The sequence below is a fragment of the Manis javanica genome, chromosome 17, assembly GCF_040802235.1.
Source record: "Manis javanica isolate MJ-LG chromosome 17, MJ_LKY, whole genome shotgun sequence".
NCBI lineage: Eukaryota > Metazoa > Chordata > Mammalia > Pholidota > Manidae > Manis > Manis javanica.
In genome coordinates this window covers 36170222-36193631 of record NC_133172.1, presented here as the reverse complement: position 1 = coordinate 36193631, position 23410 = coordinate 36170222, and positions in this window count along the sequence as shown.

Here is a 23410-nt window from a genome sequence, read left to right as displayed (position 1 = left end):
ATCTTGAGGTCATGGCCAATGTTACCCTCTAGCACAGTTAAAAGAAACCAATTTTTTTGTCAGAAACAGATGCCTTCTAAAACGTTGACTTTGATGTGTTTTTTAAAAATATGTTTAGTGCCATTTTTGTTATTTGGGGTGAGAATTGGATTTTGCCAGTTGTGGTCTTGCCTGCACTCATTTTTTCCTATGCCCAGAACTGTAGTCTCTGTCAAGAGCAGCAGATGACCACATGGGATTCAGTATCAGGTTGTAGAGTTCAGACAAAAGGTGTTGCAGGAATTCAGCAAAAGTTTGAGACTGGAGACAGCTAGAGTCTAGGAGGAGGCTGCAAAGCGGCCAGGAAGTTGGTTCCTAAATTGTCAAGATGACACAGGATTGTACCACAGGGAGAGGCAATGGGAACACGAATTGGAGGTGGGCATTGGTCCTGCAGCTGGCGGGCACTGAGGAGCAGTGAGGCCTCATGGTTAAGGACCCAAACTCTACAGTCAGACTGTGTTCAAACCCCACTTGACCTCTTCTTGTGTTGCCTTGGGCAAGTTACTTAACTTTGCGGAGCACAAATTCCTTATGTGAAAAAGGGTTCCTGCCGTGAAGGTTGTAAGAATCCAGTGAGTCTAATGCCTGTATTGCACTGAAAAGGGCACCTGGCCCATGAGAAGCACCGTACAAGGCTCTCGCCTTCATTGCCTTCATTGTGGGTAGGCGTGGAGGACAGATTTGTCCAGGGGAACAACTGGAGGGTATAGCTTGGTGCAATCACCTAGGACAGAGTTGGTCCTATTTAAGTTGCATCTTCTTCTGAGCTGCAGACAAGCCCCTAGTGTAGCTTTGTTGCAGAGGAAGGCCTGTCACTCTCTGGAAGATGAGGACCTAGTCTTAGGGTCTTTTGTGCCTCCCATGGGGTAAATACTTGGTACATATGACTTGCTCACCAAATTTTGGCTAGTTACTTCACTTCAACGTCTCCAATCTTGTTCTAGATCAGTCAGATCAACTTTTTCAAAAGAATGCAGAACTCCATGAATGTAAATCAAAAATACCTTAATTTAAAAAATTGTAAAAAAAAAACAAAAGAATGCAGAACCCCAATTCTTGGGTAAAACAGTTCAATGTTTTCCAAAAACTAAACGTGGTAAGGGTCAGCTAAAACACACCTGCAGGCTACATTCAGCCAGGGAGCTGCCAGTTCAGATCTCCTAAGTTAACACCTTACAGCAGATGCTGTTGGTGCCCTGGGGCCTTATAACTTCAAGGACCCCAAGGATACTCTGCACCTGTGCCCTTTGTCTGGGGTCTTTCTCAGGCTGTGACACCCACTCAGCTCACACACAAGGACACCAGTGTCAGGGTGTCCACCCTCTTTGGAAGCAGCCCATGTTAATGACTGAAATACCCCATCTCCCTCACCCTTTTTGGACAGGATACCTCTGAGACCCACCTGTATCCAATACTGGGTACTGGTGTTCTACATTGGGTAGGGTGGAGTCCCATTTGATTGGCTTGATAACACTTTATCAGTTACCTTCCTTTCCCTTTCTCACTCCCCCATTCTCCCATCCTGTTTCCTGGGACCTACAGCTTCCCTCCAGCTTCTACATGAATCTTTATCACAGATCTACTTCCATAAGCACCCAAACTAGAAGAATTCTCTTGGGCACCTGGCATTTGGAAAAACTGGATCTTCCAGACTATCTAGTAAGTGGAATGGCCCAGGCATTGCATTCCATTCAAAATGGAATAGCTTTGGGGCTGAAGGGTGTCTTTGGGGCCAAAATAAGGTTTCATGATCAGCCTAAGTTTTTAGAGACTCCCCTCATAATTTTGGAGAGTGAGGGTGAAGAAGGGAGTTTCTTTTGATTTCCGTGCATTCATTTGCATTTAAATTTAAGTTGAAATTAAGGCTTTTAGAAACTTCTAATTTCTATTTAATTATATGAATTTCACTGCAGGGTATCTATCTGATTTAAAGGAATAATTAAAATTAAGTATAGCTGCGGTGATTTGCCACAGCGTATGTCTGTCCTTCAGAACATTAAGCAATAGCAAATGTTTTGTGGCTGGAGGTGTTCTATATGTAAATTCTCACAAGAATAGAATTTGGGGATGGAGAAATTCAGATTATGAAGATCACATTGCAAGTTTGAACATCGGTGCCTAACAAACATCTTAGTTGTTACCATTCCTTTTCTTAATATCCTCAATTAAATGATTTAATATAGAACAATAGATAAGCAAGATCAATTAATTTTATAAGATGATCAAAGGAATGTGGTTCAGCATTGTAAGAGCTGTAAACGTGATAATGGTTTTATCAGACACAAGAACTAACACAAAGTGGCTCAAACCTTATTCGTTTATGCTCAGAGGGGTTTTATTTGTGGTTAATCAAATTGTCTTTTGTAATAGGGAGAGTTTTAGGATCCTGCTCATTAATTTCAGAAAAAAGTAATTCAGCCATTAAAATAGATGTTATTCTTGGATGGTTGCTGCCAACCATATTAAGTGATAGCAACCATCAAAATATCTTGAGCCTATAACCTGTTAGAAGGAGGCTATGGAGGGGCCCGGAAGCTGTGAGTGGCAATAACATTGATCATTTTGAGTACTCAAAGAGGAGCCCCAACTTGGTTTCTGTGTTTGAGGTTTAGGCTGGAGGCCAAATGCAAGGTGCAGAATCAGCCAGTGATTCTCTGCTCATATGAAGGACGTGCCATTGGGAATTTGAGAATGGCAGGGTGAAGAGAAGGATCATTTCATTTATCTGCAGTGTGCACTGGGATTAAGCATGATTCAATTATTTATACCCCTCTGCTTTTCAAAATAGAACTTCCCCCAAAAAAGGACAGAAAAAGAAAATGAATAGAAAAAGAGCAAAGCTGAGTAATAAGGGGGTGCTAGGTAATGATTATGGTGGCTCAATTTAAGCTAAGGGAAATCGTTTGCGATTAGGAACAAATTTTGGTTTGGAGCCTCCTGGCAATCAAAGCAAAAAGGGAAACATGATGAATTCTTACCTATTATTATCTTATTTAAAATGAAAAGTGATGACTTAATTTCCAAGAGGATTTTGTTTTTTGCAAAAATAAGAAATGAATGTAAGAATAGATTTTTTTTTAAGGCAAAGCAACAGAGTAGGGGACACAAAAATAATTACTTTCTAAGTCATCCTAGTTTATTTGGACCAGAGAGCTTTTGCCTGATGGGAAGAAGTTAGTAAGTTGAGAAGGCATCTGTCTATCTTATGTCAGTCTCAAAGGCCAGAAATTCAGCATAAATCTAGTTTTTCACAGACAGTGTAAGTAGGTTGTTGTGGTAAATGACCAGTAAGCATGAACTTGGCAAGTATGGGGTGGAATGATCAAATACTGGCTTCACAACTTTAAGAGGCAGTTCAGTGATTTTGAGGAGAGAACATGGCACATAGTGGCAGTCAGGGAATGGCACTGGGAACAAGTGGCTTCTGGCAGGTGCTCAATGTGTGAGCCATGCTTGGATTTACCCACCACTAAGAAGCTAAAGCTCAGTTGCTAAGTGGCTCATGGGCTGTTGCCTGCTCTGCATTAGCACAGCTATTTGGGGCTTACTGGAAGTGCCTTGGCATGCTTTCTGATTAACCAGGCCACAGTGTTCTCTTCCTCCTCCACAGAAATTCCCGAGGCTAATCTATGGCTCTCAGGTCTAATGGCAAAAAGGTGTAGCACAGTGCCATGGACCAACTCCCGCTGGAAAATCAGCTGGCGAGAAAGCTCTTGGATTCAGATGTTATGTGAGATTCCTAGAGGGTAGAGATGCCAAGGAATTTTCCTGGCCAAAGATGATTCCTTCTCCAAGTCTTGTGGTACTTCACATACTGTTCCTGTAGGAACTTGTCATTTTTTGCCTCATATTACATTAGTTCTGGGTATGATGCAAAGAGTTTGGGTTTGGGTCCAAATCCCAATTTGCCACTTACTGGTAATGAGATCCTGAACAGATTATCTAACTTTGTTGAGTCTATTTTCTCATCTGAAAAGCAAATCTCCATGAGTTAATAAAAGGAAAGCATCAAGATCCATCCTCTGCATTGACAGTTCTCTGGTCAGAGTCCCATTTAGAAATATCTGATAGACTGTTCCAGATGTTAAGAATACAAAGAGAATAAGATGCAGTCCCTTGAAGAATTCCAGGTCTACCAGGAAACACCAAGACCCTGTGACATGTGCCCTGATGGGAGAATGTATTGACAGTGCCACGGAGGAGAAGGGTGTCTAGCTTGGTGATTTGTGCTTGACTCATTGGTTGTGACTGAAATCAGAAGAGCCAGGCTCCAGTTCTATCTACTTAGGGTATGACCCATGGCCAGAGGTACTCACTTATGTTTTGGTTGCCTCATCTATTGAAGGAGGGAGGTTGATTTGAAGGTCTTTTGTGTTTCTCGCAAATTATTTAGCAATACGGAGGCTGGCCTGCAAGGTATACAATGAGAAAATTATTGAGCTCAGGCCAACTTGAGTTTACCCAAGTCTCCACCCAGAGTTCAACCTGGCACCCTTCTACAAGAGCCAAAGTTTTCCATTAGCTAATCCCTGGTACCCAAAAAAATACAAAAAGGAGAAACAGAGTACATAATTCATTCCTGTAAAGCAGTTATTAACCTGGCATAATGATCATGTTCACAAGGTGACTGGGATGCCATCGATATGAAGGATGCCATCCAGCCCACTGCCTGTGATTTAGTTCAAAGAAGGCAAGCAGTGGGAGTGCCCTGGGCTGCCTTGAAGGCCAAGTGCACTGAGTCAGACTCACTCAGCCAGTCTGGTGTGTGTTTAGGCTTAAGAACTGAACTTCATCACCAGTGTAATTCCATTTATGCTATTACATAATTAAATTGAGACTTGAATTGTGCTTTTTAAAAGATTATGTGACCATATGTAGCTTGAACAAGGGCCAACTTTGAAAAAAGTAGTCTTTTCACAATTCCTTTCTATTAGGTTAGGACTTCGTTGTTTCTTGTTTCCTTTCTTCCCCCCATAAATTTGAATTGAACCCATTCAGTAGTTAATAAATTGATGGGATTACAGCTTGAAATATTTTTTATTTTAAAATATGCTTTCAATATGCTTTTAAGCAAAAATAAAATGTTAGGAATCCAGATCATGTATCAAGCATGAAGTATCAGTGTCCCCACATTCAGAGAAAACAATATGAACTAACATTTCAAATGTCTTCTTATCAAATCAGGTTTGGAACAGAAAGTTTTAGAGTCACTAATGAGTAATCTAATTAGCAAATGGTACACTTAATTCTTAAAGTAAGTTAAGAAAAACAAAATCTTATGTCTAGCATAAAGCTACCATTTTCTGAGAAATTATTTAACCTTCTGAGTAATGTATCTCTTGTACCTGGTAATATTGGAAACTCAATTCAGATATATAAATTAAGCCAGCAAAAATTTTTTATAGCAATTAATTTGGTAGACAAACAGAAAAATACTACTAGTTTTAAATGAAATTCAGCCATTTTTCTAAAGTACAATCATATTTGGAAAAATTAATAGGAAAAATAAGTACTTGAAAAAGTCTAAGGAAATGTGGCTGGTTTCTATTTTTTTAATCAGTGTAAACTGTTCCTTGTAAAACCTAGACTAGTCTATGCATATGCAAAAGCTCTTATTAAGATGCATTAGAAAACCCAAGTACCATTAGATAATGAAAGTGACCAGAGGTATTTCCTAGTGCTTCAATTAATACTCTGGTGGCTAAACTGTAAAGACCAAACTTGGCTGGAGTCAAATTCAGATGTGAATTGTACTTGAGGACCTCAGAGTCACATTTTAGTGGATTGGTTTTGAAACACAAAAGCACTAAATTAAAATAATTGCTCAGTCTGAAAGTTCTTTTAATTGATCACCAAAACGGGTACTCCCTCAAACTCACCCATTAGCACAAAGCATGTCAGGGTTTCAGCACCTTCTATGCTTGCCTTATGTCTGGCCCATAGTGGGCACTCAGGAAATATACTGGGTAAGTACATGCAGGGTGTGTTCAGAAAATCAATGATCTGATAGAAAACACTGTGCTTTTTCCTCTGAGGTCCTGGAGTCCATAGGCTTGCCTCATTGTGCTAAGCTCAATCTTGGTTTTAATAAAAAAAATCCTGAAGGAGGGCACCCAATAATAGTTTTCATTTTGCATATTCTAAATAAAATACATACTCAGTTATTTGATCCTCACAACTACCTTATCCCAATTTGATGCAGTGAGATGAAACAATTTCCTGAAGGTTGCAGATTGAGTAGTTGGTAGAACCAGGATTTGAACCAGTCAGCCCTGATCCTGAAGCCCTTCTTGATTCAGCCTCAACATCGGGGGCCCAGAAATTGTGGCCCAAGAACCAAGTCCAACCTATTTTTGTAAATAAAGTTTTATTGGAATACAGCCCCAGGCATTCATTTGCAGATTGTCTATGGCGGTGTTCATGCTGCATTCCAACGGAGAGCATGTGGATGCAAAGCCTAAAGTATTTACTATCTGACTCTTTAGGAAAAAGTTTGCTGACCCTGTTCTACACCATTTGCCTAAGAGTAAAGAAGGGTCAAAGTGACAACGCAGCTAAGGTTATACACAAAAGCCTTCCATTGAAATCACTGTCAGAAATAACAATGTCCATCAACCAATTCTGGGCAGTGGAAAGAGCATAAAGCTCTGAGGCCAGAACAGGTTTAAATATTAACTTAACCAATTAATGGATATTTTCCATCTGTAAAACTGGGCTACTTATCTCTCCCATGCTGAGTTGCTTTAGGGAATTAAAGAAGATAATTTATGTCGAAGTCTTAATGCAGTGCCTGGTACATGGAAGGCCAATAAATAGTAATGAATAAACAGAAAATTCTCATTGTATGTCTTTTTGTCTATATTTCTCTGCAGCTGTATGCATGTTATCAAGGGGACAAGGTCAGGGTCACTACCCCCCTGCAGTTATTCCAGTGTGTTGGTGAGAACTGGGAACATTTGGAGGGACTGTCAACCACATCAGGAAACTCTTCTTTCTGGCAGTTCTCTACAGGATCGGTGGCCTGGCCTTCTGCTCTTTGCCCTGGGCAGGGGAGAAATCTTCTAGAGGGTTATGTCTTCAGTCAGGATCAGGCAAGATAGAATCCACCCCAAAACCCCTCAATGTGGCTGCGTCGTGTGAGTACTATCCCCGTAAGCTTGAGGTAAAGCTCACCCTGCAATAACGTGATGCCTCACCGGAGTATTCTCAGGGGCCGGGGGTGGGGCACTTGACAAGCTGGAATTCCTCCAGTCTCTGGGGACATTTTTGGGAAATTGATAGCAAGGAAGCTTGAAGCTGTTCTCCTCTGCTGCCTCGCTGGCCTAAGTGCCATCGTGTACCAGTGAATGTACTGCAATGGCCTCAGAGCTGGACTTACAGCTTCCACCAAAGCTCCCAGCAGCTTGCAGACAATGCAGCAGCCGGAGGGATACTTTAGTAACCTACGTCAGATCCTGCCACTCTGCCGAAAGCCCTTCTGTAGCTACCCCTGCCTCCAAGTACAAGCCAAGTCCTTGCAAGGGTGTGTAAGACCAACACTGGCTGGGCTCCTCCTCAGTACTTCAACAGCCTCTCCTTTCCCTCTGCCCTTGAGCTCACTTTATTCAAGTCATAATGACCTCCTTGATGTCTCCTGTATGAGCCAGGCACACTTCTTCAGACACTTTGTACTCGCTGTTCCTTCTATTCTCTCACTCCCTCATCTCCTTCAGGTCATTACTCATGTCACCTTCTCAGCGAAGCCCCCAGACCACTCTCTCCCAGATGCCCCCTCTACCCTAAACTACCACCATACCCTCACATATACCACCATCTAACATACTACATATTTTTGTATAATTATCTTGTTTGCATCTGCTTCCCCTAACTAAAATATAAGCCCCTTGAGGACAAAGCATTTCTGCCAGTTTTGTTTACTACTTCATCTCTAGTATTTATAATGCTATAATGCTGCCTGACACACCAGTAAATGTTCAATCAGTATTTGTTAAATGAACAAATACAGGTAAAATTACAGCACTAAGCACTGAGTGGAATATGCCAGCCTTCATCCTTAGAAAGACATTTCCAGAAAGACATATGAAGTGCCAAATGTCATAACCAGAGACGCGGTGAGAAATTCTCTGAACTCCCAAGAAAAATCACAAGGTCAGGTTTAGTCTATGCATATTACTTCACATTCCTGTTTCCGACTCATACTCAAACAGTGTCTTTGTACGACATTAGCAGGCAAGGCATCCACAGTGAGCAAGAACCTGCCATTAGTAATGGCCTCGTAGAGGCCTGCAAGTCAACTATTGCATGATAATTTCAGGAAATAAATGTGCTGGCAAAACCAATGTCATGGGACATGTCTTTCCAGTGACTGATGACATGGCAATTGCATTTTCCAAGCTGCATGTTCTCAGAAGGAATATCACAATGGAAATTGAGTAGCTCTAGAGAGGCGTGAAGATCTTGCTTTGTTTGAATTGAGTCATGAAAATGACTCCGATGGTAGTGATGAGGGTGACGACAATAGCAGCTAAGAGTCACTGGGTGCTTGCTTGAATATTTTTCAACCCTTGTTACACTGTATGTTTTCTAGGATCAACTTGTCACTTTTTGAGAAAGATCTGTTGGAATTTTGATTGGAATTGTATTGAAATTTTTTATTTACTTAAGGCTGATCATTAACATTTGTGATACTGAAACTTCCTACCACAAACATATTGTGAATTTATTTAGACACTATTTTATGGTCTTCCATACAGTTTTATAGTGTTCATTGTAAAGGTCTTGAACATTTGGGGATGTATTGTATACCAAGTACTTCATAACTTTTGTTACTATTATGAATAAGATTATTTCAACTATATTTTTGATAGTTTATAGGTACTTAACTATTTTTTGTATATTAAGCTTGTACCCAAAAACCTTAGTGCACTTTCTTATGGTTTATCAATTCTTTTGGATATTCCATGTAGACAACTGTATTAATGCATGGGAATAATGTAATTTTATTCCTGTTTTTAAAATTGCTTTACTTCCTTATTTTTTATTACTTTATTATACTTTATAGCATCCTCCAAACCAATGTTGAATAAAAATGCTAATACAGGTCATTTTTGCCTTATTATTGACTTTAAATGTATTCTTCTCAAGTTTTACCACCATGTATTATATTTGCCCTGAGTTCTTGATAGGTACTGTTTATCAAAGGAAAAACATTCCCTCCAATTTCCAGTTTGCAATGACTCTTGTCATGAATAAGAGTTGAGATGAATTGGAATTTCTGCATTTGTTACAATCATAATTGTTTCTCTAATCTATCAATGTGGTGAATTGCATTTGTGTATTTTTTAATCTTAAATTGCCCTTGATTGGATTAAACCTACTTGTTTATGAATTTTTTCATTGCTAGGTTTTTAAAAAATATTTTTACATCTTTATTTGTAAGATTCTCCCATAGCTTTATTTTTCTGTAGTGTCCTTGTTTTAATGTCAAGATTAACTCGTCTCATAAAAGATTTGGAAAATTTTCTACCTTTTTTTCTGTCTGTGGTATAGAGTGTATTAAATTGGGGCTATCAATTCATTCATGATTTGATAAAACTCACCTAAAATGCTGTCAGGCCCTACCATTTCTGAAAGATAGTTTTGTGGCTACTAATTATATTGATTTAATGTACTACTTAGGTTTTCTGTTTCTTCTTGAGTCAATTTTGATTTCTGTATCTTCCAAAAAATTTTCCATTCCCTCTGAGTTTTTAAATTCATTCACATAAAGCTGTATAAGATATTCTCATGATTTTTAAAAATTCTGTATTCATGGGTGTGTTTCCTTTTTTGTTAATATTGCTTATTGGGTCTTGTCCTTTTTTCATGATAAATCTTGTCAGAGTTTTGTCTGTCCATTTGTTCAAAGAAGCAGCTTTTAATTTTGCTAATCAAACTGTTTTATTTTCCGTTTTATTAATTTTTGTTCTTTGTTATTTCTTCTTCCTACTATAATTGAGTTTTTCATTTTCTAAGTTCTTGAGTTGGATACTTAGCTCATTAATTCTTCTATAATATGTGACTTCAGGGCTACAGTTATTTCACTTAGTATGTTTTATGTTTATAGCATTAGTGTTGATATGTAATCTGTTGTCATTTTGCTCTAAAATATTTCACTATTTTCATTGTAACTTCTTTTCTGACCCATGGCTTTGTAGAAGGCTTCAGTTGTTTTCATTGCTGTTTAATTTCCAAATGCATATTAAGATTGACTTTTTCTTTATAACTTAATTGCATTATGGTCACAGAATATGGTCTGTATAAAGTTTACCAATTTTATTCTCATGCTTTTGGAATTCCATCCTCTGTCCTAGATTCAGCTCCTTCTTTCTCCACATTATCCCTTAGTAACAAGGATCTTTGAGTAGTAAACTCTCTCAGTCTTTGTCAGGAAACTTTTATTTGACCCTCACTCTTAATTGACCTTCACACAAATAGAAGACCTAATAATAATTAATTATGTATACCTTGAAAATTATTTTCCTTCAGCAATGTTAAAATATTATCCTATTATTTACTAGCCTTCATGGCTCCTCATAAACTCATTGTCATTCTAACTGTAGTTCTTTCCCCTTGATTTTCTTTTAAGGATTTTTCCTTTGTCTTTGGTATTCAGCACTTTCATTACCACATATGGAAGTATGGATTTCTCTCATGCATTCTTCCCAGTATTTAATGTGCTTCTGCTACTTGAGGTTTCATGACATTCAATTCTGGGAAACTCTCAGCCTTCATCTAGATTTACACATGGTGTTCTCTCCCATTCTTCATACGCGCATCTCTGGAACTCCCTGAGATGTATTTGAATCTTCTGATTCCATCCTCTGTGTCTCCTAATTTCTTTTTCATATAATCCATCTTTCTACACCTTTGTACTCCATTCCGAGTAAGTTTCTCAGGTCAACCTTATGGCTCACTAATTCTCTTCTCAGATATATTTGATTTGCTATGTAACTAGTCCTTTGAAATTCAAATGTCAATGAGTATATTTTTCACAATAATGAAGCTAATAATCAGATAATTATGTATAATTTGAAATTTTAGAAGCTGCCTAAATGTCCAACAATTATAAACAAGGTGATGATAAACTATAGCACATCCATTCGACAGATAATTATGTAACCATTAAAATCATAATCAAAGAACACATGAGCAAACAGTAAAGAAACCTTGTTAAAAATAAGAAATAAAGAATTGTGAAAATGCTATCCTTATTAACATATGTAAAAGTAAAAGTGAATACACAAAATAATAATAGTTGTAGCAGCGTGATTTCATTGCACTGGCCTTTTTCCTCTTCCAACCTTTCTATAATGATGTTGCATCATTTTTACTATTACAATAGTTCCTTAAAACACTTTTACCTTACCAATGAAGCACCTGGGTATAGATTATAAATATGAGGTCAGAATTAGTATGCACTTAAATATATCCCCACTGTTGAGTATTTCTTATAAGCAGAAGCCCTTTTCCAAATTAGAGCTGATATTCAAAATCTTGTTACTCATTTTGAAGCCTACATGGTATTTGTGCCCTAGAGTTGAATTCAGAAAATTGAAATCCATATGCTTGTGTCATGACTAAGATGACACTGAACTTGTTTCTTGCTTTCCTTTCAAACATAATTAAGAGTTTAGCATGAATGTTGTCAGTTAGGAACTGAAAAACGCTTTTCCATTCTACAAATTGTGTGATTTTTGTTAACCAAGTTATAAAGCATGTGCCACATGTAAATTAACTGAGGACATATTTTAAAGCTCTGGCTTTTGCTAAATAAAAGACAATTTTACATTTTTAAGAAAGCCAGACTGTGTGTTTGCTAATCATACTCATTTTTTGCATTAGCAAAGTAGCAGTTTTCCTTACCTTATTTGAGGCCAGTCCTTGATGTTCAGGAAATGTGTACACAGGCAGCTCTAAAAAAATCTGCAGCGTAAACATGCCCTTGATTTGGTCAATACCCTGTGTTCTTCTTCCTAGTATTTTGGTTGTTTTCTCTGCAGACTCAGAGGTGCCCCTTTCCTATTCTGTGTCCTACACTAGCACTCTCTCACCTGATTAAACAACAGGACAGGGCAACAAGAACTGAGGAAGGGAAAACCTCTCTAAGATGTCAGGATTTTTGACTCTCAGTGGCCTGTCCTGGGTTCTTATTTTCAAGGTGCTCCTTAGGTTTTTATAATCCCATAACCAGACCACAATCCTTAAACACAGTGATCATCATAAATGCTTTTCTGTTTCCATTTACTCTGAGAGGTCAAAAGATGCGCTAGTTTATGAGTTTATTCTGCCATGTATCACTATACGCGGGTCAGCGGGCCAGCGGATGGATAGGCAGCACTCACCTCCCCATTTATTACTCTTGTCAACCCAGAGGGATTTTTTTTTTACCTTGTGAAAGGCCCATCAGCAATGAATCAGTGAAGTGAAGACGACAGTTGATTTGTGAATTTAGATTCTATAAAGTGACTCTGCTTTGGTGGGCTGTGTAGATAAAGCAACTGTCATGATAAGGTGGCAAGTGCAATTCCACAAAACCAAATTTATTGCACATTTGAGGAAATCATCCTATTTTAAAATGCCATAAATTCAAAATTGAATATTACTTATTCCCATGAATTTTGATTTATATTTTGAATATTTTTAATGGGATGCTAAATAGCCTAGGTTTGAAGTTATGAGTTCATGCATTTCTTCTCAGGGGCTATTGTGACTTGGTACAGAATATATTGGCCATTCTTAGGATTTTATTTGTGTGGACTGTGGTGGCGGGGGGGGGTGGAGGGGATTCATGCACCTGCTGAAGGCACCCCATGGGGAATAATATGGATGCTGATTATAAAGAGAGGGAACTGGCTGCAACCTTCCTTCCTCTGAGCTGTCTCTCAAAGCTGCCACAAAGCTCAGGGAGAGACTTTTTGCAGCAGCTCAGATAAGGTTGAAATTGCTGTTGAAGGGACCACAGAATCTTGACTCCCCAGATGGATTTGACCCCCATTAGCCACCCTCAGAGTGCCCTGACTTCTCTGTAACACTCATTGCCACAGTAATTAACGATTTCAGTGATTATTCATTTACAGGCTGTCCTCACCAACGGGCCACATCTCCTGGCTCAAGGTGTAGCTCCACAGAGCCTGGCCAGCTGGAGGCCCAGTGATAATGGAGACAAAAACCTCCATTTCCCAGAATGCTTTAGGCATCACCTCTTCCAGTTAATTCAGCTTCCTCTTTAACACACAGATAAAAAGAAAACCCTTTGAATTTCAACTCTGGTTGTTAAAGTACTTAAGGAAAGGGGCACCCAATTACCTTCCTCCAAGAAGAAAGACCAGAAAAGATTCTTCCAACCTGTGATTTAAAATGGACAGTTTTGCAGTGTCCCTACAGGGTATCAGCATCTACTAGCATTTTCCACACCAGTGGTGGAAAGATAGCCTGGGTTGGAAGCTCACAAAGTGCAGGGCTAATGGCTTCCCCATTCCTCTGTTCAGACCTCTCCCAGCACCTGGCATTGTGTGGAGCAGGTTCTGAAACTCTCAGATGACATGGTCAGGATTGCTCCAAAATAGACCGGAGCTGCCTCATCATTAATTGTCCAGGGGAGTAGCTGATCTTGAGGCAAGAGAAACCCTTTGCCAGTTGAGAAGATTCAGCAGAGCAGGTTGAATATGGAGATGAGTGTCTGGTAGAGCCGTAGAGGTCACCTAACTCCCTTTTGAGTACCTTCAGTCACTACACGCTTTGAGCATCAGTAGAATTTACAGGGCACCTCCTGGTAAGGTTTTATAATCTCTATATAAGGTAAAACCTTCTAACTTTCAGGACCTGAGCCCTCTTAAGTCCCAAAGCCCCCAAATAAATGTGCTGTTATTCTGGACATTTTTATTGTGGTCTCTCTTCCCACAGGACAAAGAAAATAAGAGAAACACACAAAGAGGCCTTAAAAAAAGATAAGGGGATTCTCTGGGATACCCTACTTCCCCATCTTTGGCCACCACAATGACCAGGCTTTCTAGATAAATTCGGCCAGCTTACATGCACAAATAATATCATTCCACATGTAACTGCATTGGCTGAGACTGGAACTGGAGCCAGCCGGGGCAATCTTTCTATATGACTTCCCAGGGTAGCCTGGGCTTCCTTACAATATGGTGGCTGTGTTCCAAAAGTAAGTGTCCAGACTGGGGAAGAGAGATAGAAAGAGAAGAACAGAGATAAAGAGGCAGAGAGAACTAGGCAGAAGCTGCATCCTTTTTATGACCTAGCTGCAAAAGTCATAGAGAATCGCTTCTGTCACTTTCTGTTCATGAAAATGGAATCATTAAGTTGACCCACACTCAAGGGGAATCACTAAGTTGGTCCACACTCAAGGGGAAATTAGACTCCACCATTTGAAAAGGGGAGGGTCAAAGAATATGCAGACATATTTTAAAACCACTGCATAGGGTCATTGTGGGGAGCAACCTTGCCACTGTTCCTGGGTGGTGCCCAAGAACTGTAAAATTCAATTAGCATCTTTTGAGGGCAAACAAGGGCAGTACAATTTTGCAAGCCACCTTCTGGGGGCATCTCCTGCCGTGCCATTTTTTGGTTATAGGGGCTTTGAGAAAAAAGTTTATAAGCAAGTTGGGGGCCTCCTCTAGCATTCTAAATGACATTTAATTCTTTCTGGAGCATTCCTACAGAGAGGAACCACTGTACCTGGGCTGTTCCCTTGGCTTGCAGTGTCTCTGCTCCAGTTTTTTTCTTTTTTTTCTGCTTGGCAGGCTCTATTCACCCTTTAAGGTCTATACTTCAAACCCATCTCTTAAATATTCCAGGATGCCCCCAGGTAGAACTGATTCCTCCCTGCCCCTCCCTTGGCCCACAGTCTGTTATTCTTATGTCCATCATAGCACCAAAGTGTCTGTCATCTTGTCTTCTAGTTGGTGGGTTCCCGTAGGGCAGTAATCCTGCCCTGTCCCCAGCTACCAACACAGCACCTGGAATGTGCTGGGTGTTTATAGTCCATAAGTGTTGGTTCAGGGGAGCTTAGACAAATGGGCAATTGTTTTAGGCTAGTATTTCCCAACAGGATATATGTGCAAGCTTAACCTCATGAGATTCTATAAAAGAAAGGTTTTGAGTCAAATAAGTTTGCAAAAAATCTACTTCTCATTTCCCCCTTGGAAGCTCATAAGCATATAAACACTCAAGTGGTATTGAATGTGGTATACAGCTTAAAAAAATATGAACTCAGAGGTCAGCCTGAATTTGAATTCTGGCCACAACCTTGCGCAAACCACTAAACATATGTGCCTTGTTTTCTTTGACTATAAAATAAGTATGGTATTATTATCTCCTACCTCACAGAGATATTGTTGAGAAAATTACTTAAAATAATTTATGAAATGTACTTAAATGTGATAGGAATTCAGGAACTATTGGGTAATAGTATTATTATTAAAGACTCTGAGAAGTCCTACAACAAATGATCATGATATTTCCCAAACTTACTTGACAGTAGGATTAATTTGTTCATATCGCTCATACTGATTTACACTCACATTTTGGGAAATACAGCAGTAGATTTGATAATCTTGGAAATTAGTCTCTGCAAATTAGATAATGCTTTTAAGGTAGAGAGACTTAAATCTAGCATAATTCCTGAGGGGCTGTTCAAGGAATGATGCTAGAATTAGTGGCCAATGAATGAGTAGCTGACACATTTTTCTCATTCAAATCTCATTAACTGATGATGGCTGTCCTTTCTGGGAATTTTTAACCTCAACCAAAGTATTTTGGATGTATTTGAGCACATTTTTTAGTAGCCAGCAAATGTGAAACAGGAAATACAAGCATGATGGAGAGTAATCTCACTGAGTTTAGTATATGCCCTTTTGAGAATGTTTAGCACTGGCTTCTGCCATCTTTGCACGTGTGTTTGGGAAGAACTACAATGCTCCATGTAGTAAGGAACCTATCTTTGGTGGGGAGCTGTAGCTTCTGCTTAAGAAACCTTATTACTTACTTACTGCTTGCCAGGATGCCTATGAGTTTGCTAGCTTCTCATGAGGACTCAGTGGGAGTCAGAGGCATCCTGAATCCCTGGGTAGATCTGGGCCCAAGGTGGCTGCTTAAATAATTATGCAGGTCAATGTCCTGAGTGGAATCAAATAAAATAGTTTTAATTGCCCCACAGTCATTTCTCCTTTTTCTGATAATAAATTACCTTGATCTTTCTTGGAAAATGATTTCTTCCCACTTAGATAAGGCCAATTCTGCCCTTGGCAACAGAGACGGGCTTGAGACCCAGGTCTGACCAATCAAAACACCCCATTCTCCTGCTTCAGAAATGGACATGTGACCTAAGTGGAGCCAATGAGTGCTCAGGTGGAACTTTGGAAGACAGCCTAGATGGTAAGACCCAGAGGGTACTGTGGGCCCTGGAAAGAGTTGCCTTTGTCCTGGGAAATTCGGACATCAAACTGGTTGAAACTCCCTTTTGATAAAGTGTGGGGACAGAGAAAATTTGTAATTACACACATTACAGTTCCTCTCCAGAATAATAAATACTATAAGACTGTGTTTTATTGAGCATTTGCTGTGTGCCAGTTCCTGCATTTCCTCAATTGTAACACATACCATTTCCCATTTAAACATCTCTGAAATCAGGATGTGTCTTTCAACTGGTGGCTTCTTACAATTGCTTCCAGCCACGTTGTGGTCACGACCTGGTTCTCATTGCCTTGACAGATATATCCCACTCCCATTTTTTATGAATGCAAAGGGTGATCTATGGTGGAAATTTCTGTCTAAATAAATCTACAAAAACCTTCTCCAACAAAAATTCTACATGGCAAGAAGCTTTGTGATCTGGCTTGATCAACAATATTTTTTCTTTTCTCAGAGAGAAAAAAAACTACGTTGCACCTTACAGTTGAAAGCTTCTCAGTTTTTATGATATAAGAATTTCCTTCTTTAGGGTTGGGGTGGACATTGTTTAGCATTTAAGGAAACCAGTGGCCGGGAAAGTTTGCTAATTACCCAGATCCACCACCAAGGGCTAAGTGCTGAACCAGGGTGTATAAAGCCCCCAAAACTAGGCTGAATGAGATGAGTTCAAAACCCAAATCATAAACAGACTTTGCAAACCCTTTGGGCTAAGATTTCTAATTTGTGGTCATAAGCAGAGATCGTCTTTTCTTATTGTTTTATTGAAAAAAAAAACCCTATTTTCTTTCCTTCCCTAAATCCAAACCTTCCCCTGGTGTTGCCACTTCAGACAATGCTGTCTCAGTGCAGAAGCATTACGGAAAAGTTACTTGTAATCTACAGGATTAGACGAAAGCCGGGCTCCCAGTCTGCTGTTTCTCTACCAGAAAATTGATACCAGGGACTTTCGGGGCTGAAAGAGACCGGTGGGCCTGTTTAAAATAACCAAGGACCCAGTTGCAATATGTGGCAACAATTAGAACATGATTTCCTTTGGGAAACTGTCACTCAGCTTATTTCAGCCAAATGTCCAAGTTGTTATGGACAATTTTTCTGCACACACACCCCCTCCCTCCAATTTTTATAAATTAGAACCATCCAATTTGGCTTCAGAGTTTGCTTTGGTGGGGGCAAGTTTCATTCTGGAATAAATTGTACTGCGGAAAGAAGGGTCTTAGTGCCGACACAGCTTGCTGATGGAGTCTAGGCAAATGGGAGTATTGCAAGGCTTTCCTGCAGAGGCTTCTTTGAAAACTGGCTTTCAAGTGAATATCAGACACTTTATTGCCTTGACTCGGGTGACCTCATCTACCAGAATGAAGTCATCCATCCCGCCAGGGAAGACAAACCTTCGTTCCAGAGAATCAATCAGGCCCATCAAGGGCCCTGCTTACCCCCTTATCTCCAGTCAGGGAGGGAGTGCACAGTTATAAACCTGACAGGCCCCAGAGAGCCTCCGTTCTGCACGTTCCACTAAATCAAAAAGAACCCGAAGACTCGCGAAGCACCATCTTGCTCCTGGGTAAGCACAGCTTGACTTCATTTCTGACTTGGGGGATTGTTTTGAATTGAGGTATTTCTCAAGAACAAAACCATGGCATTCCAGTGAACTTCGGGGTTTTCTCCTTGTTATTAAACTATTAACTCCTGCCAGATAGGAATGCCAGGCACATAATTGCTCGCCAGGCCTTTTCATCCCAGACTATTGCACAACCCATAAACAGTCCAATTAGGAAACCAATTAAAATGAGAAAGAGGCTTCCTGAATTACCCAGCAGTTGAGGCCGCGCTGCCTTTCGTTGTCAACCAGTGAAAGGTTTTATTGAATCTGCAGAAGAGAAGAAACAATGAAGGGAAACTGTGGTGCCCGCGGGCCGCAGCAGCGACAGGGGAGTCCTCAGCCAACTCGGAGACACTCGTGAGACGAGCACGTGGGTGTCAGAGAAGGAGGAAGCTTCGCTTGGCTTACTGGGAGCAAGACAGAAACTACAAAGAAAAACTTAAAACTGTACCGTGAAGTTTATTCTTTATTTCATTGTCGCAGAAGCTCTGGTGAATGTGTACATTTTCAGAAAGTAGATTCTTTCCCTAGGAAATTCTCGGAGGCCTCTCACATGCATTCAGTCTTTGGAACCTTCCACAAGGCTTCCTTCCCTCTGACTGGCTGTAGAATCTTCATACTACGAAGGAAGGAGTTGACGTTCGCCAAGGTCACATACCTCTTCATTCAGCTGTTCAGGAGACACTTATTGTTGGCTGACTCTACAGGAGGCCCTACTGGGCCCTGCAGGGCAATATGCAGGTTGAACAGAACAGAGTTGTCTCCAGCTACCATGTAGCTCCGACGCACATTCAGTCATTTCTCCCTGGGCCCCCACAGCATGTTGCACGTGCCCCTAGGTTAAACTTCTGGCTTTAAATCTAATCCTGATACATGGCACACAGTAAGTGTTCAAACAGGGGATTGTGGAAGGGTCCAGACTCAGGCTTCTGCTCAGCCCCCTGAGCACCAGCATTCCATCAAGAGTCCTTGAAGGAAAGAGAACACTACCGGTTCCTTTTCCTGAGGTGGAAGTGTGCATGTGTGTACTTATGTGTGTGCGGGTGTGTGCATGTGTTTGCAGGAGATGTAGTTCATAAATTGAGTGTTCCTTGTTCTCCAGGGTATCAGAGCCTCTATGAATCATGGAGACCACTCAGAACTCCCTGTGGTCTTTGCTGCCTGGAGAGTTAGAAGGAATGTGAGTGGGGGTACAGTGGTCTCTGAAATGCCCCAGGAAAGCCCCACTGTGCTCTGCCATGGCACGAAACACTTTCCCCATTCTTTCTGACAGAGGCTGCCATGTCTTCTTCCTCCCTGCCTGGGCCGGGCTCCTTGAAAGTAGGCACAGGGTATCTTTGCTGTGTGGCTCCCATGGACCCTGGCTCAGGGCCCGCCCCAAGCTCTTCCCTCATTGCATCACTGACAGGCAGACACACCTTTCTCATATGCCTCTGACCTCCTCCACCAGGAGTTGCTCTTTTAAACCTATAATGCCCTGGCCCACTTTCCTTAAATTTTAAGCCAGATGGTGTCTTCAGGACAGGTTTGCATCTGCAATAGCATCACTGGATAAAAAACTGGGTCTCATCCCAGTTCTTCCAGTTAAGTCACTTGAGCAAGTTACTTACTCTTTCTTAGCCTCTATTTCCCCATCTGTAAGCAGCAAGTGAAAACAGGTTGGTGGATGATTGAATGAGTTAATGCATGTAATATGCTGCTTAGAACAGGGCCCAGCACATGGCAGATGCCATGTAACGTAAGCTGGGGGCATTTCTGTGCTGTGGTTCTGTTTCTGTTTCTGTGCTTGTTCAAGCTCTTTGTTTTCTCCTGGCACATGTAGACCTCAAGTGTGCCAGGCTGCAGTTGCTCTTATTAGGGATGCTGAGAACACCACCATTTGGAAGGGGCCAGTGCTCCTAGCACACAGGCTGGAATCCCCTGAAGGTCTGTGGCCATGGACTGGGCATCTGGCATGCAGTAAGCACTGTACTTTGTGTTTTCACATGTCCTGCCACATTTAGTTAAATGGCCAGTCTTTGTTTAAGTGTCTGTGGCTGTGAACCCACCATATCCTAAGGTTTCTACCAAGAGGTAGCATGGCAGAGTGGTAAAGAGCATGGACTAACATGTTTGACTCTCATCTGTACAGATGCATAACCTTGGATGAATTACATAAACTCTCTCTTCCTCATTTTTCCATCCATAAAGGGGGGATAATAGTAGTTGCTACCATAGAGGGTTTTATGAGGATTAAGTGAGGACTATTTATAAAGCTTCTTGGCGAGTGTCTGCTGTGTAGAAGCCCTGTGTAAGACGATGATAAACAAATTCCACTTTTGTGATGATTCAGTGTTAGAAGTTCTTTCTTCTCCTAATTTAAAATCCAGATTTGCCCCTCACTGGAGCCAAGTAAGGGCCCTGAGTTTGGTAAGTCCAGGGTTTTGTGCCTGTTACCAGCATGGCCATTTCCTAGCCATGAGGTCTTGGGAAGTCATCCTGCCATCTGAGCCTTTATTTCCTCATCTCTAAAAATGGGTGCAGTCACCACAGTCCAGCACAGCATCCCAATTCATCTTAAACCCAGGGGTACAGACCTTCTCTGAGCCAGGCTCATTAATTCATGCCAATTGGGACTTGTGTTTCAGGCGGAATCCGAGAGTGTCACTTCACAAGGATCAGGGTCACTGTCCAGGCCTGGGAGCTGTATAATGATCCAGAGCAGCCAGGATGATCTTTCCAAAGCACAGATGTAATAATGTGTGTCTCCAGTCTAAACTGCTCACCAGGAACTGTCCTCTCTTTCTCCTTCTGCCTTGTTTCCCTTCATTCCCTGCTTCCCCAGTTCCACCTTGACCCAAATGCATTTGCTTCATTTGCCAGGTTCTGTCTAGAGCAATGCTTCTCAATGGAATGATTTTGCCCACACCTCCTCACACACTCGCAGACATTTAGCAATGTGTAATAGAATTTTGGGCTGTCACAGTTTGGGTAGGGACTGCTACTGACACCAAATGGGTAGAGGCCAGGAATGCTACTAAACACCCTACAGTGTGCAGGGCAGATACTGCACAACAAAGAATTATGGGGTCCAAATGTCAATAGTGCCAAGGTTGAGACATTCTGGGTTAGATTCTTGGCCTTTCCAGAGAATGTTTCCCACCGCCCATCCACCCACGTGTGCCTACCTGTGTCAGTCAGGATAGACCAGGCTGTAATGCACTGACACACATTCCCATAGCGTAATGGCTGACTTCCAACAACGTCTATTTCTTACTAATGCTCCATGTCCACTGCAGGTTGGTAGGGGACCTCGGTCCATATCGTCCTTGCTCTGGAACTTAAGCTAAGAGGGCAGGCCCCTTTGGAATGTTGCAGATTACGCAGGCAGAGCGAGAGCACAAACGATTTCTCATCGGAGTCACCTGAGCTCACATTATTGGCCAATGCAAGTCACATGGTAGGCCTAACAAAGGGAGAGGGGAAAGAAAACATAGGGGAAATGCTCTTTGACTTTGGTCCTGGAAATGATTTTTTAGGCATGACATCAAAAGCACAAGCAACAATAGAAAAAATCAACAATCTGATGGTATCAGATTAAAAGCTTTTGGACAGCAAAAGAAACCATCAGCAAAACAAAAAGGCAACCTACAGAACAGGAGAACATATTTGCAAACCATAAATCTGGTAAGAGGTTAGTAACTAAAACATATAAGGAACTCACAACTCAGTAGCAAAAAATCTTACAATGCATTTAAAAAATGGGCAAAGCCTGAATAGATGTTTTTTCCCAAGAAAACATACAAATGACCAACAGGTATGTGAGAAGGTGCTCCACATCACTGACCACCAGGGAAATGCATATCAAAACCACAGTGAGATATCACCTCACGCCGGTCACAAGGGCTCGCATCCAAAAGACAAGCAATAACAAGTGTTGGTGAGGAAAATCCTTGTGCTCTGCTGGTGGAAATATAAATTGGTTCAGCTACTATGGAAGCAATATGGAGTTTTCTCAAAAGTTTAAAAATAGAAATACCATAAGATCCAGCAATCCCACTTCTGGGTATTTATCCAAGGCAATGAAATCACTGTCTCAAAGAAGTATCTGCACCCCCATGTTCATTGCAGCATTATTCATAATAGCCAAGACACAGAAACTACCTAAGTGACAGATGAATGGATAAACAAAATGTGATATATGTAAATGGAATATTAGCCATAAAGAAAGGAGGAAATCCTGCCATTTGTGGCAAATAGAAGAACCTTGAGGGAATTATGCTAAGTAAATAAGTTAGGTAGAGAAAGAAGTATTGGATGACCTCACTTATATGTGTGAAAAAAACACCAAACACAAAAACAAACAGTACATTGGTAGTTGTCAGAGGCTGGGAGGGTGGAGGAAATGTGAGGACATTGGTGAAACATACAAACTTCCAGTTAGAAGATGAATAAATTTTGGAGATTTAATGCACAGCATGGTGACTGCAGTTAACAATACTGTATTTTATACTTGAAAGCTGCTAAGACAGTAGATCTTAAATGTTCTTATCACGATGACAAAAATAGGTTACTATATACAATGATAGAGATGCTAGCTAACCTTGTTGTGGTAATCATTTCACAGATATGTATACAAAATCATCACATTGTACACTATAAACTGATACAATGTTATGTCAATTATACCTCAATAAATCTAGAAAGAATAAAAATAATAATTTTTTTAATTACTAAAAATGATCCTACATCCAATTCAGTCTCATCCTTGAAGACTTACTTTGGATGCCATAGGGAAACCTGCTCCATTCACCCCTTTCCTGAGTGTCAGCAGTACCCCTGCTCTGAGTTCCCACATGGACTTATGCCGTCATACCACATGACACTCTGTGCTTCAATATCTATGGATGGTGGGATTATTGTTCACTGCTGTGTCTTCACCCAGTCCTTGGCAAGCAGTAGAGCCCAGGAATGACTTTCTGAATGAATGAGTGATTGGCAAATTCATTGTCACCCTAGAGGAGAACAAGAAAAAGAGGAGGACTCTGCATCTGGCCTGAGAAACTGATGTCATCAGTTGATGACTGTTTAGTGCCTCTGTCCCCTCCACTGGCTGGACTTGAAAGGGCATCTGAATGCTGGAGTTGATGGGCAGGCCATCCCCCTCCTCTAGACCTACCCCATTCTGCTTCCTCTTTCAGTGTTTCCCAAGTTCCAAGATGACCTCCCTCCTTTGGTGGACCAATTCTTCTATTACAAATGCTCATACCATTGACTGACCTGAATCAAACCCAGTTCCTCCTACCCCCCACCCCA